This window comes from Marmota flaviventris, chromosome 18, assembly GCF_047511675.1.
Source record: "Marmota flaviventris isolate mMarFla1 chromosome 18, mMarFla1.hap1, whole genome shotgun sequence".
NCBI classification, from domain to species: Eukaryota; Metazoa; Chordata; class Mammalia; order Rodentia; family Sciuridae; genus Marmota; species Marmota flaviventris.
In genome coordinates this window covers 29,428,142-29,444,660 of record NC_092515.1, presented here as the reverse complement: position 1 = coordinate 29,444,660, position 16,519 = coordinate 29,428,142, and positions in this window count along the sequence as shown.

Sequence of the window (16,519 nt, the reverse complement as noted above, 5' to 3'; positions counted from 1 at the left end):
AAAAAGAAAAAAAAAGTGGTAGAGAAGTATGGGCTACAGAGATGAGATGATGGAGGGAAGATTTGGAGGGTGAGAGCACCTGAAGGTGCATGCAGGAGGCACCAAAGCCAAGCCATGTGGGAGGCCCTCAGCTGACGGCTAACAAGGATATAGAGACCTCAGATCCCACAACTGCAAGGAACTGAAATCTGCCAACAAGTCGAACAAGCAAGGAAATTAATTAATTATTTCTCCCCTAGAGTTTCCAGAAAGGAACACAGATGGCCAACACCTTGGTGAGACCCGCACCAGACTTCTGACATACAAAGTTATAAGACTCTGTGTGTGTGTGTGTGTGTGTGCTTTATGCAAAATATGCTTGTTTATTGGGATGAGTTCCCACTATCTTGATTCCAGTTGCTTTTAGTGCTGCTGCCTCCTGCAAACCTTGCTTTTCCTCCTGTAGGCTGCCAGGGACAGGGGAGCAGCCAATATAAAGAACTACTGTTCGTGTGTGGCTAAAAGCAGTGGTGATCTTATGGCATCCTGAGCATTTTGTATCCATGAAGTAGGAACTGGGGACACTTCTTGTGTTTCTTCTTCTCTTCTGGTGAGGGAGGAAGGAGATTCTTTGCTAAAGGCACATTCTTGGCAGTGCCGTGGGTGGAGGGGGTTCCTCACCAGTGGAAAGGCAATAGGTGTTGTTTTAAACCACTAAGTTTATAGTAACTTATTTCAACAATAGGAAACTATGCACCACTGAGACCAGTTCTGGCCCTTTTCTCTCAGGACCCCTAAGAAATCAGGAACCTATGGGTCCAAGAGGAGGTGCCCACCTTGGGCCTCTTCTGGACCACATTCAGCAACTGGGGACCTTAAAATCCCTGCTCAGTGGCTCAGGGCCTGCTCTTAGGGCCAGGTGCATCTTCTCTCACTCTGTTCTCCAGCAGGTGAGCAGAGTCTCAAGTGAATACCTACCCCTTTAGGCCTGAGGGGAAATATGCCAAGGGGCATCTGTTTGGAAGAGGGGTGAAGCCCGAGGTGGGACACTGTGCCACATAGGGTCCTTGATATGTGGAACAGAGCAGAGTGGAGGAAAGACGGGGAGATATGGGGAGACAGAAGGAGGCTAAGGTGTGAAGCCAGGAGCCATAGCACAGACCTGTAACCCCAGGAACTCAGGAGGCTGAAGCCGGGCAGCCTCAGCAACTTAGCAAGACCCTGTCTCAAAATTAAAAAAATAAAAAAGGCAGGGGATACAGTTCGTTGGTAGAGCATCCCCTGGGTTCAATCCCCAATAATGTTAAAAAAAAAATTCCACTGTGGACCTCTGGGACATCTGTGGATCTTAAATTCAAGCCTGGTATCCCATTCTTTTATGAGACTGTATTTGTCGAGGTAGAACATATTTCCCTTCATAGTCCATTAACTTGACTTATACTTTAAAAATATGTAGATGTACATCTGGGACTTCCTCCTGGGACCTCAGTCTGGCCCTCACAACCTAAGCGGCAGGCCGACTGCTCTCTCTCTACCTGCGGCCCCACGGCCCCCACCCCCAAGATTCATCACCTTGCTTCATTTTCTCCAGAACACTTTCTGCTGTCTGAAGTTATCTCGTGTACATGCTGCATCCCGGGGCCTTCGCTCATTAAGACTCAAACTCAAAAGAACTGGTCTATGCTACTCAAGGCTGTTTAGCCAGTGCCTGGACAGAGCAGGTGCTTAATTGGTAGTTAAGTGAATGGGCAGATACAAAGGAGTCCCTGAGGTCTGCTTCAATTCCTAAGGTCTTGGAGGAAATGGGAAGCTCTGGAGATTCCTGGCCAAGAAGTTTCTCTTGTTGACTTTATTTCTTATCTATTGATGTCCGTCGAATTATCCCAAAACTTATAACAGCTGATAACAATGAATACATATCTCTTATATATTGTCTGGGTTTTTGTTTGTGTGTTACCAGGGATTGAACCCAGGGGCATTTAATCATGGAGCCCCATCCCCAGCACCCTGCCTTTTTTTTTTTTTTTTTAATTTTGAGACAGGATCACACTAAATTGCTTAGGGCTTCGCTCAGTTCTTGAGGCTAGTTTTGAACTTGTAATCCCCCTGCCTCAGCCTCCCCAGTTGCTGGGATAACAGCTGCGTGCCACTGTACCCAGCTTAAGTTTGGTTTTTTAAAAAAATTATTTTTGTTCATTTTTGTGTGCCAGGGATCAAACTCAGGTCACTCCCAGGGCAAATGCTCTACCACTGAGCTATACCCTCAGCCCTTCATTAATCTCTGGAGTGGCTCAGCTGGGAGCAGCGGGGAGGTTCTGGGCAGGGTCTCTTAGAAGGTTGCAGTCAAGCTGTTGGCCAGCACTGTGGTCTACTGAGGGCTTGACTGGAGCATGAAGACCCCTTCCAGGAGGGGTCACTTGCATGGCACTGGTGAGAGTCCTCCGTTCCTCACTGGCTGTTGGGGGCAGGCCTTGACTGCTCACCTCTTGGACACATGGGTAAACTTGAGATGACGAGGAGGTTGCATTCCCTAGAGCATGGAATCCCAACCAGGACAAGGAGGACAGGCCTTTTTGACTCATCTCCATCATGCTCACTTAATCTTGTTCTCTAGAAGTAAGTCACTAAGTCCAAACCACACTCAAGGGTTGGAAAATTAAGCTCTACTTTTGGAAGGAAGGAGATTTAAAGAACTTTGTGGGTACGTTTTTAATCTGTCCAACTGATCAAAGGTGAGCTCCTTGCCTGTTCCTTTTACCACTACCTCCTGCTTTTCTCAGGTCTTGGAGTTTCCCCCTACTTTCTACTTTGCCTCTCCTGTTTTCTCTAGCTACAGAAGTATACACAGATAGATGCCAACATTATTAAAAGTCTCTTTTCTCTCCTGGGTGTTGTCCATATAGTTCTATGATCTGGTTCCTCCCTCTCCTCATCTCATTCTTCTGTTGGTTCTTCTTCCTTCTTCTACTCTTTGGACATAGATGCTCCCCAGTGCCTTTTCTTTCTCTCTACACTCATGTTGTTGAAAATCTCATTGACACCTGTATTAGTCAGCCTTTCATCACTATAACAAATACCTGAGAGGATCAACTTACAAAGAGAAAAGGTTCATTTTGGTTCACAGTTTTGGAGGTTTTTAGTCCATGATGGGTTGGGCCAGTTGCCTTGGGTGAGGCAGCAACAACCACATCATGATGGAGGCATGGAGCAGAGCAAAACTGCTCTCCTCATGGCTGGAAGTACAAGAGAACAAGAGAAAGGGGCTGGGATCCCATTATCCCCTTCACTGGCTTGCCCCCAGTGACCTAAAGACCTTGTACTAGGTCCCACCTCTTAAATGTTCCATAACCTCCCAATAGCTCTAGCCCGAGGCCTTTACCACCTGGACCTTAAGATCCAAACTATTACAGCTTCTGTTTTAACTCCCCCCTCTAGGTTGATGATACTGCAAAGCATGCTACCCTCTCAACTTCCATTCCCAACGTCCTTTGGTCTGCTCTACTTCTTTATCTGGATACCCCAGACAACATTCAGTATGCCAGGTCTAGATTTTACCTCCTCCCCTAATCTCTTCATGCCCTTCCCTAATCTGCTCACCATTTTCAACCCCTAAGATCTGAAACCTGGGTCACTCTGACCCTTCCCTCTCCCTTACCCCATAATCCACTTCCCTTTGGATTTTACCTCCACCCCCATTTCATGAATCTACTCTGAGAGCATCCTCATACTTATTCTGGGTACTAGGCCCAGTCCTTCCTGCTTAGCATGTTATGTCAATCAGCCTTTTCTCCCTGCGACCAAAGTACAACTTAGAGGAGGAAAAGTTTATTTAGGGTTCGTAATGTCAGAGGTCTCAGTCCATACATGACTGACTCCATTGCTCTGGGCTCTAGGTGAGGCACCACATCACGTGCTCTCAGTGGGCCACCTCCCCCATTCATGCCCCACCTGCCTTCAGTTAACACTCGGTCTATTCAACCAGGATGCACTGATGAGGTTACAGCTCTCACAATGCAATCATTTCATCTCCAAGCATTCCTGCATCAACACAGGAGATTATGGAGGACACCTCTTATCCAAACCATCACTCATGCCCAGGCTGATCCTCGCACAGCAGAACTCTCTACCTGTGTTATTCTCCCTGCTCAAAAACTTTCCATGGCTCCTCCTGGGGACAGACTTAGGAATGGATTTCTCAGCTTGACACCCGGATCATGGTGAGATCATGGTGGTTTGATGTTTAATCTACAATAAACTTGAAATCCCAAGACCTGAGTAAAATCCTAGGTGTGTCTATTACCACTAAGTGTCAATTGCTACCAAGGGACCCTGGGCAAGTTGCTTCGACCTCCATGAGCTTTTGTTTTCTTATCTCCAAAAGGGCATTATCTCCAGTCAAGTGTCTTGGGAATATATAATTGGGAGGAAATAATATATGTAAAGTACTTATTCTTGTTCATATTAAACTAGGAACGACATTATAACTGCTGTCATTATCCCTTATAAAGGTGCTTAACAAAAAGTGCCTGCTTCTGAGGTGCTCAATAAATGAGTGTATTCCTATGGTGTTACTTGAGTGTGTACTTCGGGTTCACTTGCATTTTTAAATTATTTCTTCTCACTTCTGACATATATGTGGTAAATGACAGGATTTTCAAATGTATTTATAAATGTATTTACTCTATGTCAGGTGGGCAAACTATTTATGTAAAGGGTCAGAGAGTAAAAATAGTTTATCTTAGGGGAGCCATGGATGCAGGTATTCAACTCTGCTGCTGTAGCAAAAGCAGCCATATGGACAATGTATAAATGAATCCCAACAAAACTTTATTAATAGATATGAATATTTTAATTTCATGTAATTTTCATGTGTCATAAAATATGACTCTTCTGTCAGGCGCAGTGATGCTTGCCTGTAATACCAGCGGCTTGAGAGGTTGAGGCAGGAGGATCGGGAGTTCAAAGCCAGCCTCAGCAAAAGTGAGGCACTAAGTAACTCAGCGAGACCCTGTCTCTAAATAAAATACAAAACAGGGCTGGGGATGTGGTCCAGTGGTTGAATGCCCCTGAGTTCAATCCCCAGTACCCATAATCCCAACAAGTGGCTCTTCTTTTTGGTTTTGTTGTTTTGTGGTACTAGAGATTAAATCCAGGGAGACTGTACCACTGAGCTTTATCCCCAGACCTTTTTGTTTTTAATTTTGAAATAGGGTCTTATTAAGTTGCCTAGACTGGTCTCAAACGTGTGGATCCTCCTGCCTCAGTCTCCTCAGTTGCTGCGATAAGTTTTTGGTGGGGAAGGGAGTACCTGGGATTGAACTCAGGGACACTCAATCACTGAGCCACATCCCCAGTCCTATTTTGTATTTTATTTAGAGACAGGGTCTCACTGAGTTGCTTAGCGCCTCGCTATTGCTGAGGCTGGCTTTGAACTCGCAATCCTCTTGTCTCAGCCTCCCAAGCTGTTGGGATTACAGGTGTGTGCCACTGCGCCCAGTATAGGAATGAATTTTTATTGTTCATAAAACTCTACAATCTGGGTCTACCTTGCTTTCTGGCTATTATCTCCTTCGGGACTTGGCCAAACAGGGCTTCTGTTTCCCAAATACATTCTGCAGATTCCCCAGTCCCATGGTCTAGAATATCCCCCATCATGCTCATTAAAAGCATGTCCTATAAGGGCCACATAAAATTCCAGCTTGGGTAGTAGAGTGCTTATCTAATTTGAATTCAATCCTCTATACCACAAGATAGAAAATAAAATAAAATAAAATGAACCTCCAACAATCCCTTCCTACCCTCTAAAAAATGGTGTGATCCCTTCTCTGTTCCTCCTCCTTTATCCTCTTTCTCAGTAGTAGCTTGATGGAGCCTCCATTATTATAATTGTATTATAGTCACTTGACTGTTTATCTTACTTAACATGAAGCTTCTTCAGGTCTGGGTCCTTATCTCACTGAGGATCCCACAGTGCCTGTCAGGGAGCCTGCATTCAGAAAGCATTTCTTAAATTTCGTTTCTTGGAATTGAAAATGGGAGTTTGACTTTATTCCGGCCACTGTGTAACTGACATGTGGAGTGGGAAGAGATAAGTGAGTGGGAAGTAGGAAAGGGAGTGGGTCTGGGTGGGGCTGGGGGTGGAGATGCTGTGAGAGAGGCCACACCTGTGAGCCAAACTGTCCTCTGGCAGATCTTCAAGATGATGTGTGGCTGGTCTGTCTTCATTATCCCTCCTGCAGGAAGCAGGTCTGAATAGGGAGAAAAGTAGGGCTTCCCAGAGCTTCCCACGCACAGGAGAAGGCTAAGCAAAGAACACTGTGGAATTCAACTGCTGATTCTCTCTGGGCCTCAGGAGAGCAGAGTTCTGAGAAGAGCCTCATGATACACATCATGCCCCAGTTCCACGGAGTGAATCAGGCGCTGATGCAATTGGCAATGGGCCTCGATCACGAGCCCCATCTCGCAGGTTCGGTACAGACGAGCTTTGTCATTTCTCTGAGGGAATCACAGCCATTTCTCTACAGGCTAAAAGCAGCTCTCCCCTGCCCCATCTAACCTAGATGAGATGGCCACTTAAACCTCTCCGATTACCAAGTTTCATTAGGTAAAGATGACCGATTAAGCAATGATGGCCCGAATAACCTTCAGGAGACAGACACTGTTTTTTCAAAGGCAGCGGAAGTCTTGCCAAATTAAAGGATGTCAGGATGAGATACTATGAATATCAGTTTCCTTCTCTCTGGCACTGGAGAGGATTAATTAAATGCTTGTGAAGTGCTTTGAAAATTTAAGCTGTTAAGAATTATTGTTCCGTGTAATAGGGAAAAAATAGAATTCTTGGCTCATTAAAGCTGTAATGGGGTAAGCTTGAGCACTATTTTCAGGACATCTTTGAGAGCTACATTTTTATTAAGAGAAAGAAAAGAAACGTGTCTATGAATACATAGACACATTACTGGAAAGTCATTTGGGTTAATCGTGTTTCTCTTGATTAACAAATTAACTGGGAGAAGCAATTTCTAACTACCGAAGAAACAGTTACCAAGAATCAGTTGCTTAAATAACGTAGGGTTAGTTTTACTAAAATATTAGCAAACAGACATATTTGCTTTCTTACAATAGAATCAAAGGACTAAGAAACTGAGATTGCATGAGTAAGAGGTCACTGAGCTTTGATGGCCTCCTCTGTCTTAATAAAATCAAACAATGTGGACAACCTTCTGCCTCCACTTTGTTGACAGATTTGCCTAGGGATGTTTTGCTTTGAATTCCAGATGTTCTGTGCTATTTGAAAGCACATCATCCACATCTGTCTGCTCTAGTTTCCTACAAATTACAGCAAATTTGTGGCTTAAAGCAACACAAGTGTATATTATCTTACAGTTCTGGAGGTCACCAGTCTGAAATCAGTCTTACTGGGATAAATCAAAGTGTCAGTAGGACTGGCTCCTTCTGGATGCTCCAGGGAAAAAATCTGGTTCCCTACCTTCTTAGCTTTCTAGAGGCTGACTATGTTCCTTGGCTCATTGACCCTTCCTGGATCTCTCTGACCTCTGCTTTCACTGTCACACGCCCTTCCCCTCTCTCTGACTCTCCTTCTTCCCTCTTTCCCTTATGAAGACCTTCATGCCTACTGCGAGCCACAACCCCAGTGCCCCCTTGAATTATTTTTTTTTAATATTTTTAATTGCCAATGGATTTTTAACTTTATTTGTTTATTCATATGTGGTGCTGAGGATAGAACCCAGGGCCTCACACATGCTAGGCAAGTGCTCTACCACTGAGCCACAATCTGAGCCCCCCCCCTTGAATTATTTTTAACCACACAAAATTGGCCCTGCATATCCATAGGTTCCAGTTCATAGATTCAACCAACAGTAGATCAAAAATATTCAAAAATTATTGAGTCTATATTAAACATGTACAGACATTTTTCCTTGTCATTATCTCCTGAATAATGCAGTATGATAACTATTTACATAACATTCATATTACATTAGTTTTATTAAGTAATCTGGAGATGATTTAAAGTACACAGGAAGGGATAGGGGTGTAGCTCATTGGTAGAGTGCTTACCTAGCATGACCCAGGCCCAGGGTTCTTTCCCCAGCACTGCAAAAGATGAAAGTACAAAGGAGGATGTCTATAGGTTATATGCAAATACATCACCATTTTATATAAAGGTCTTGAGCACCTGCAGATTTTGGTATCTGCAGGGGGTCCTGGAAATAATCTCCCTTGTATACCACTGAGGGACAATTGTACATTGTGTTACTATTATAATTAAAAATAATGACAATAAAAATCTTCAAGGACAAGTTGTGTGATCTTTGAATAAGAATACAGCTATTCTGCCTAGGCTTGATTACTTAATTAGTGACCCTAGACCAAGTAATTTTCACTTTTTTGTGGGCCTTAGTTTCCTCATCTATAATGACAGACCCCTCAGCTATCATGATTGTGCAGATGAACATGTGGAACAGGGCTGAGCTTGAATAAAGAGAATAAAAGCAGAAGCAGGTTGGAAGATGGAAACTGTGGTCATCTTATGGTTTGGATTTGGAATGTCCCCTGAAAAGTTCAAGTTTTGAAAATACAGTCTCCAATGTAGCAAGGTTCAGAGGTGGTATTTTTAGTCAATGATTAGATCATGAAGACTGTAACCTTATCAGTGGATTAATACATTTGATGATGGATTAACAGTTTGAGTAGACCACTGGCAGGTGCCTGGAGGAAGGAGATCACTAGGGGAGTGCCCTTGGAGACTATATCTTGTCTCCCAGGCTTCTTGTAATAGTTTGGAGTGAAATGTCCCCCAAAAGCTCATGTGTGAGACAATGCAAAAAGGGTTAGAAGACAAATTGCTGGGTTATGAGACCCTTAACCCAATCAGTGAATTCATCCCCTGAAGGGATTAACTGAGTGGCAACTGAAAGTGGGTAGGGTGTGGCTGGAGGAAGTGAGCACTGGGGGTGTGTTTTGGGGTACATATTTTGCATCTAGTGAGTGGAGTCTCTTTCTACTTTCTGATTATCATTTGAGCCACTTCCCTCTGCCACACTCTTCTGCCATGATGTTCAGCCTTACCTAGAACCCTGAGGAATGGAGCCTGCTGTCTATGGACTGAGACCTCTGAAACCATGAACTCTCAAATAAACTCTTCTTTCTCTAAAATTATTCTGGTCAGTATCCCCACCCCACCCCCACCTCCACCCTGTACCAAGGATTGAACTTATGGTCACTGAACCACTGAGCCACATCCCCAGCCCTATTTTGTATTTTGTTTAGAGACAGGGTCTCACTGAGTTGCTTAGCACCTCACTTTGCTTACGCTGGCTTTGAACTTGTGATCCTCCTACCTCAGCCATCCAAGCTGCTGGAACCTATGGATATGCAGGGCCAATTTTGTGTGGTTAAAAATAATTCAAGGCGGGGGGCTCAGATTGTGGCTCAGTGGTAGAGCACTTGCCTAGCATGTGTGAGGCCCTGGGTTCTATCCTCAGCACCACATATGAATAAACAAATAAAGTTAAAAATCCATTGGCAATTAAAAATATTAAAAAAAATAATTCAAGGGGGCACTGGGGTTGTGGCTCAGCAGTAGAGCGCTCGCCTAGCACATGCCAGGCGCTGGGTTCAATCCTCAGCACCACATAAAAACAAAGGTATTGTGTCCAACTACAACTAAAACAAAATATTTTTTTAAAAAAATTCAAATGTGCCAGGTGTGGTGGCTCACGCCCGTAATCCCAGCAATTCAGTAGGCTGGAGCTGGAGGATCACAAGTTGGGTCACCCCTTGGTTCAATTCCCAGTATCAAAACAACATTAATAATAATAACAACCACCACCACCATTACTATTTTGTTTCAAATGTGGAGGAGGGCACAGTGACACACACCTGTGATCCCACCTACTTAGCAGACTGAGGCTTGTAAGTCCAAGGCCAGCCTGGGCAATTTAATGAGACCCTTCCTCAAAATAAAAAAGGGCTGGAATTTTAGCTCAGTGTTTGTGTCTAGCATGTGTGAAGTCCTGGATTGAATCTCTAGTGCCAAAAAGAAAAAGAAAGAAAATCAGTCCCCTTTTCCTCCATCCACCCTCTACCTGGATCCCTCCTTTCTGTATCCTTCACCAGAAATGATCCTTTAACCAGTGCTGCTTTAATGCTTCCTGTGCTCTCCAGTGAACCCTAAATGTTATATTTGTATCTTCATTTTTAAGTTGACATAGAGTTGTAGGTAGCTGTCCATGTTTTATCCATTCTTTTAGCATTAAAAATGAAGACCTTGAATTTAGGGTTGGGTTATGGCTCAGTGGTAGAGCACTGGGCTGGCATGGGCAAGGCCCTCAGCACCACATAAAAATAAATAAAGATATTGTGTCCAACTACAACTAAAAACTAATTTTTTAAAAAAAGACCTTGAATTTAAAAATTCTCAAGAAGGACTTAAAGGGTCCAGTTGTAACTCCTCTGAGATCCATGCACATCTGTCGAGAGACTCAGACACGGAACAAAAAGCAAGAGCTTCCCAGCCAGGCAGACCTGGACACCAACTTTCACTTCAGCACTTATTAATATGCGCTCTTGGGAAAGAAACTTATCCTCTCTGAGTTTCAGTTTCCTCATCTGTAAGATGGGGGAAAAACAAAACTTACTTTATACATTTGTTAGTTTTAAATTAGGTAACCCATAAACTTAAGCATGTTAAGAGTTCGATAAATGCTAGTTCCTCTAAGATACTTTGGAAAGAAGGGCAAGTATCTGCTAATAAGGAATGAAAACATATTAAAAGGAAAACTACAAATAGAGTCCATAGACAGACAGCTTTTAAGGGAATAGTCCTAATGTAATCTATTTTCATTTTTTTCAACCCCTTCCCCCTGCCCCGTGTCCCACCCAGGTACTGGGGAAATAATTCACGGGCACTCTACCAGGATTTCTTTTCCTTTTCTTTTTAAAAGATAGAATCTTTCTGAGTTGCTGAGGCTGGTTTCCTCTTCTCTTGGCCTCATGAGTGGCTGGGATTATAAGCATGTTTCACTATGGTTGGATGTTCAGGCGTAGTGAACATCCAGGACTCTTTATGTGCCAGGCACTGAACTGGGCTTAGATAGCAATACAATCTGAATGGGATATGCCCCTGCCCTCAATGGGATTGGTGTACATGGTGGCATGTAACAGGAGCTCAAGAATTACTTAATTTTTAAAAAGCTAAATTGATAACCATCAAGAAAAATTCTGGCTGGGCACTGTGGTGCATGCCCTGTAATCCCAGTGATTTGGGAGGCTGAAGTGGAAGTATTGCAAGTTGGAGACCAACCTGGGCAACTTAGCAAGATCCTATCTCAAAATCAAAAGTAAGAAGGGTAGGGGATGTAGGTCAGTATTAAAGGACCACTGGATCCAACTTTATTAATGAAGAAAGAAAGATTAAAAAAGGGGGGGAGGAGCATGTGAAAAGGGGAGAGAGGGAGGAAGGGGAAGAAAAAAAAAAAGATCTGGATCCTTAAAATGAGTATGTGCATGTTGGGAGGCAGGGGTTTTACTGAATGCATTCCAATTGACTCTAAACAGGCATTTGGAAAGTTACTGTTGTCAGTGTCGACACCACCTACCTCTGCAGATCAGCAGGTACATAAAATCCTAAATGAATGGTGCTTCCTGTAATTCCAGCTACTTGAGAGGCTGAGGTAGGAGGATCTTGAGTTCAAGACCAGCCTGGGCAATTTAGTGAGATCCGGTCTGGAAATAAAATTTTAAAAAAGGGCTGGGGGTATTTGTATATCAGTGGTAGATTGTTTGCCTATTTCCCGAAGAACCATGAAGCTATTAAAGGAAAACTTCAGTTAGGGGTAATGCATTTCCTGATCTCTTGGGCTGTTGAGAATTTTTCCACAGCTAGTTCCAATTTCCATCTTGGATTTATTATTTATCTCTAACGTCTTCACCATGTTTGGGAGAATTTGTTTGCATTCACTAGCCCCAGACAGTGAAAAACTGGCAACAGGTGTGTCTGATAAAGAAAACATTGTTTCTGCTCTGCTTTAGGCATGTTTGACATGCTGGGTACCTGCTTTCCTTTATAAAACTGATAGTAATCTACTTGGGAGGTAGCCATACTTCCCAGTTTCAGGCCAAGAAAGGGCCAGCAGCAGAGCTGAACTCTGAAGGGAATGCTAATGGCTCCAGAGCTATCCACCTAAAATGCATGATAAATAGTTATCCATTGTCTGACGTAAAAGGAGATAGCAGTTGAATATTATGGCACATGGCTGTCATGTGTCAACTGCTATCAGGAGTCTGAGTCAGGAGAATTGTAAGTTGCTGGCCATCCTGGAGAATTTAGTGAGACCCTGTCTCAAAAAAAAAAAAAAAAAAAAAAAGAAAGAGCTGGAGATGTAGCTCACTGTTAGCAAAGGGTTCTTGAGTTCAAGTTCAATCCCCAGTACTATTAAAAAAAAAAAAAAAGTTGCAATTACACTGTAAAAGTTGGCTGAACCAGTGCAGACTGTACAAGTGATTTCTATTGTTTAACATCAATATGATTATTTTACAACAGTCTAGTTCACAAGACCAAAAATATCTGTTTAAATCTCTTCTGAGCTGTGTTTAGTTCTAGATGTCTCTTGTCCAGAAAGCTACATCTTTTTTTTTTTTTCTATTGGAGAATTAGAATTAAATTTAGGGGCATTCTAACACTGAGTTACATTCCCATTCCTCTTTTTTTAATAATGTATTTTTTTTTTTTTAGTTGTCAATGTACCTTTATTTATTTATTTATATGCGGTGGTGAGATTCAAATCCAGTGCCTCACACATGCTAGGCAAGTGCTCTACCATTGAGCTACAACCCCAACCCCATTCCCATCCCTTTTTAATTTTTATTTTAAGACAGGGTCTTGTTAAATTGCCCAGCCTGGCTGGAATTTGCAATCCTTCTGCCTTAGCCTCCCAAATTGCTGGGATTACAGGTGTGGGGGGCCCCTGCACTTGGTTGGAATTGCTTTTTAATTCATGCAGAGGACAGCATGCTTTGAGTATGTAGAGGACAACCATTGTGTTTTGAATCACATGTTCATTGTTCAAGTGAGTCAGTGAACCAGTAGAGGCTTGATGGAGGAGAAATTTGAGAAATGGGTTTTCCAAAAATTCATGGATTGGAGAAAGTTAGTGATTAAAACATCAGCAAGGCAGAAACTTCACAAAGGCAGGTCTGTGCTTTGAAAAGAGCACTGGTGGCTGCTTGGAGGGAGGTGTCATACTAAGTGAGGTGAGATTCTTGAGCCTTTGGGAAGCATCTGGAAATTTACCTAAGCATTGTAATGTTGTATTGGAGGGAGGATGCAAAGGTTAGAATTTTATATGTCTGAGATGTATATGCATATGATTTGAATTCATGTTTTTGTTTTGTGTTTTTTGGCACTAGGGATTGAACTCAGGGGGTGCTTTTACCACTGAGCTAGATTCCAGCCCTATTTATTTCTTTCTGTATGTATTTTGAGACAGGGCCTTGCTAAGTTGCTTAGGGCCTTGCCAAACTGTTGAGGCTGGTCTTGAACTTGTGACCCTCCTGCCTCAAGCCTCCCGAGTCACTAGGGTTACAGGCGTGTACCACAATACTCTGTGGTTGAAACCATCTTTCTTAAATGAAGCACTCTGGAGCCCAAACCTGGTTAGATAGTTGTGCCAAGTGCTTTTTAATTTATGGAACAGCATAAACACAGTCATATAGAGGATGTGGGAGAAAGATGGAGTGTGTGTGAATGTGTCATCCCTGCTGCTTGGGAGGCTGAGGCAAGAGGATCAAAAGTCAGAAATCAGCCTCAGCAACTAGTGAGACCTTGTCTCAAAAAATAAGAAAAAAGGGCTGGGGGTGTAGTTCAGTGGTAGAGCAACCCTGGGTTCAATCCACAGTACCAAGAAAAACAAAACAACACATAGTAATATATAATCTTGAAAACATAGTCCAAATGTTAGAAATCTGGATCAATGATAAACCTACAGTTTTCTGAAGAAAAAAAATAATGCATCAATGCAAAAACAACACACACCTGTGATCTGAGGTAGGAGGATAGCAAGTTCAACGCCAGTCTCAGATACTTAGTAAGGCCCTAAGCATCTTAGTGAGATGCTGTTTCAAAATAAAAAATAGAAAATGGGCTGGGGATGTAGTTCAGTGGTAAAGTACCAAACAAACAAACAAAAAACCAAAACTTTGAATTTATTTTACTTGGTACTACTTTATCTCTTAATAAATTCTTACCAGGCATCATAGAAAGAAGAGTTGTTTTAGAGAAGAACAACCAATGAGTTGGTATCTGACCTATGTTAAATATAAAGTTAATACGCATCCACATGAAACCCCCAAACATAGATAGTCATCAGTGCCTGCTTTAGTAGTTAGAGAAAATCATTTACAGTGGGTCAGTTACAGGACCAGTGCTTTTGGTTCCCTTGGAGTGGATGGAATTGTCATTTGATATGGTTTGAGGAGATCAGAGAGCTTTCCTACCCTGAAATGATTTCCCATGTGACCTGAAAAGATTTGTCACCCAATCTGAAATTTTTTTTAGAGCACTATTTACTGTTTACAAAATGCTTTCTTAGATTAACTGTAATGGAAGCCCAATTCCTTCCTGTTCAGAAAAAGGATATTTAATTATCCCGTCGTGGGGCTATATAATGTGTTCTTTAAATTTCTTTTTTCATTTCTTTTTAAACCCATGGGCATTCTATCACTGAGCCACATCCCCAGCCCTCTTCTCCACCTATCAACCAGAATTAACCCAATCAGATCATCAGGTCAGACCCTCCTAAATCTCATTAATATCCATTGGGTGAAGTTAAACTGATTAGATTAGTTTTGTATTTAAAGGAAGGGAGAGAAGGAAGGAGAAATAATTTTGACTTTTGTAGAGGAGAGCAGAAACAAACCAAGACAAGAAAACCAATGGTAAGAAATCCAGAGGCAGAAGTTGCTTGTGGGGCTGACTTAAAACTCTGATACTTAGAGACTGATCTTGGCCATTGAGTGTTTCTAGTATGTTCCAGTCAACCCTGCTACCTCTAGGAATCCAGAACTTGCAAGGTAATTCAGGACCAGAGAGGTATTGTGTTGCCATTTTCAGAGGGACAAAATGTTTTTGGGTAGAAGGGATAAAAGTGTCGGGGGGCAAAATCCGTCTTTGACAAAGCAGGGTTGTCTAGAACCATCAGTTGCCACATTGGCCAAGTTCTCTGTAGTCTCTCTTGCCCAGAGGATGGAGGTTTTGGGGCATGGGGGACAATACCGCATTCTACCCCAGAGCTGTATCTCCCCCAGAGCAACTCAAGTCAAGGCCATATGGCCACTCCTTGCCTATTGCCAGTGAGAATGGAAGGTTTACCTCCAACTGGAGTGAAACTCAACTTTTTAAAAGTTTGTCAATGGACATTTATTTTATCTATTTATATGTGGTGCTGAGAATTGAACCCAGTGCCTCACACATGCTGGGCAAATTCTCTACCAGTGAGCCATAACCCCAGCCCCAAACTCAGCTTTTGATGTTGCCATATACATAGGAATTGCAACTTCCCCAAAAAATGTGAGAAAAAAATTGTAGTTGAAATAGTGTAATCAGAAACATCATACAATCATGTATTGCATATGCAAAATTTATCACATGGTGGGCATTTATACTGGGACTGTAAAAAACAAAATGATGTATATTGGAATTTATGGGCGATTGAAGGGACTTTCAAGGATAATTTTGATTATGCTTATTTTTTCTTTGCATTTTCTAACCTAATAGTGTAATATGATACCACTAAACGTTAAGTTTATCAGTATCTCTGAATGTTATCAGCTTCAGTTTCATGTCAGCTCCACCCTCACCCCCATGCTGGTGGCTGAACCCAGGGCTTTGCACATGTCAGGCAAATGCTTTGCCATTGAACTACATCCCCAACCAAAACTTCTTTTTCTTTTTTGTTTTATAAAGAGACAGTGATCACTCTGTTGCCCAAGCTTGCCCTGAACTCCTGGGCTCCTTCTGCCTCAGCCCACCCAAGTAGCTAGGACTACAGACATGTGCCACGGTGCCTGATTTGGTCTGGCAGCTTGTTGAGATCAAAGTTTTATTTCACTTAAAAAAATCCCATGATTCATTTTTGTAATATGTAGTTATGTCATAATTGTAATGGACAAATCTCAAAATGTCTGCTCCAAAATGAACCCTAATTTTTTTTTTTTGTTCAAAGAATTCATTTAAGTTAGTTTCCCCCATTAGGACCCTTTGTTGCGAGTGGATTCCAGAAAACCTGCCTGAATGGAACTATAGCCAGCCCCTTCATGGGATAGTGACCTGTGGTCTACTTCCTAAATTCTGGGTCCCTAATTCCAGCTGTTTTTTTGCTTTTGCCCTAGGCACTTCTCACCTAATACTTGCAGAGAATTTATCTTGCCTCCTGCTGGGCTCCCTGTACATCACCTTTAGTCTAGCTAATGAAACTGGTTTGGGGTTTGAATCCTGGCTCTTGCCACTATGTGGCTACCTCTC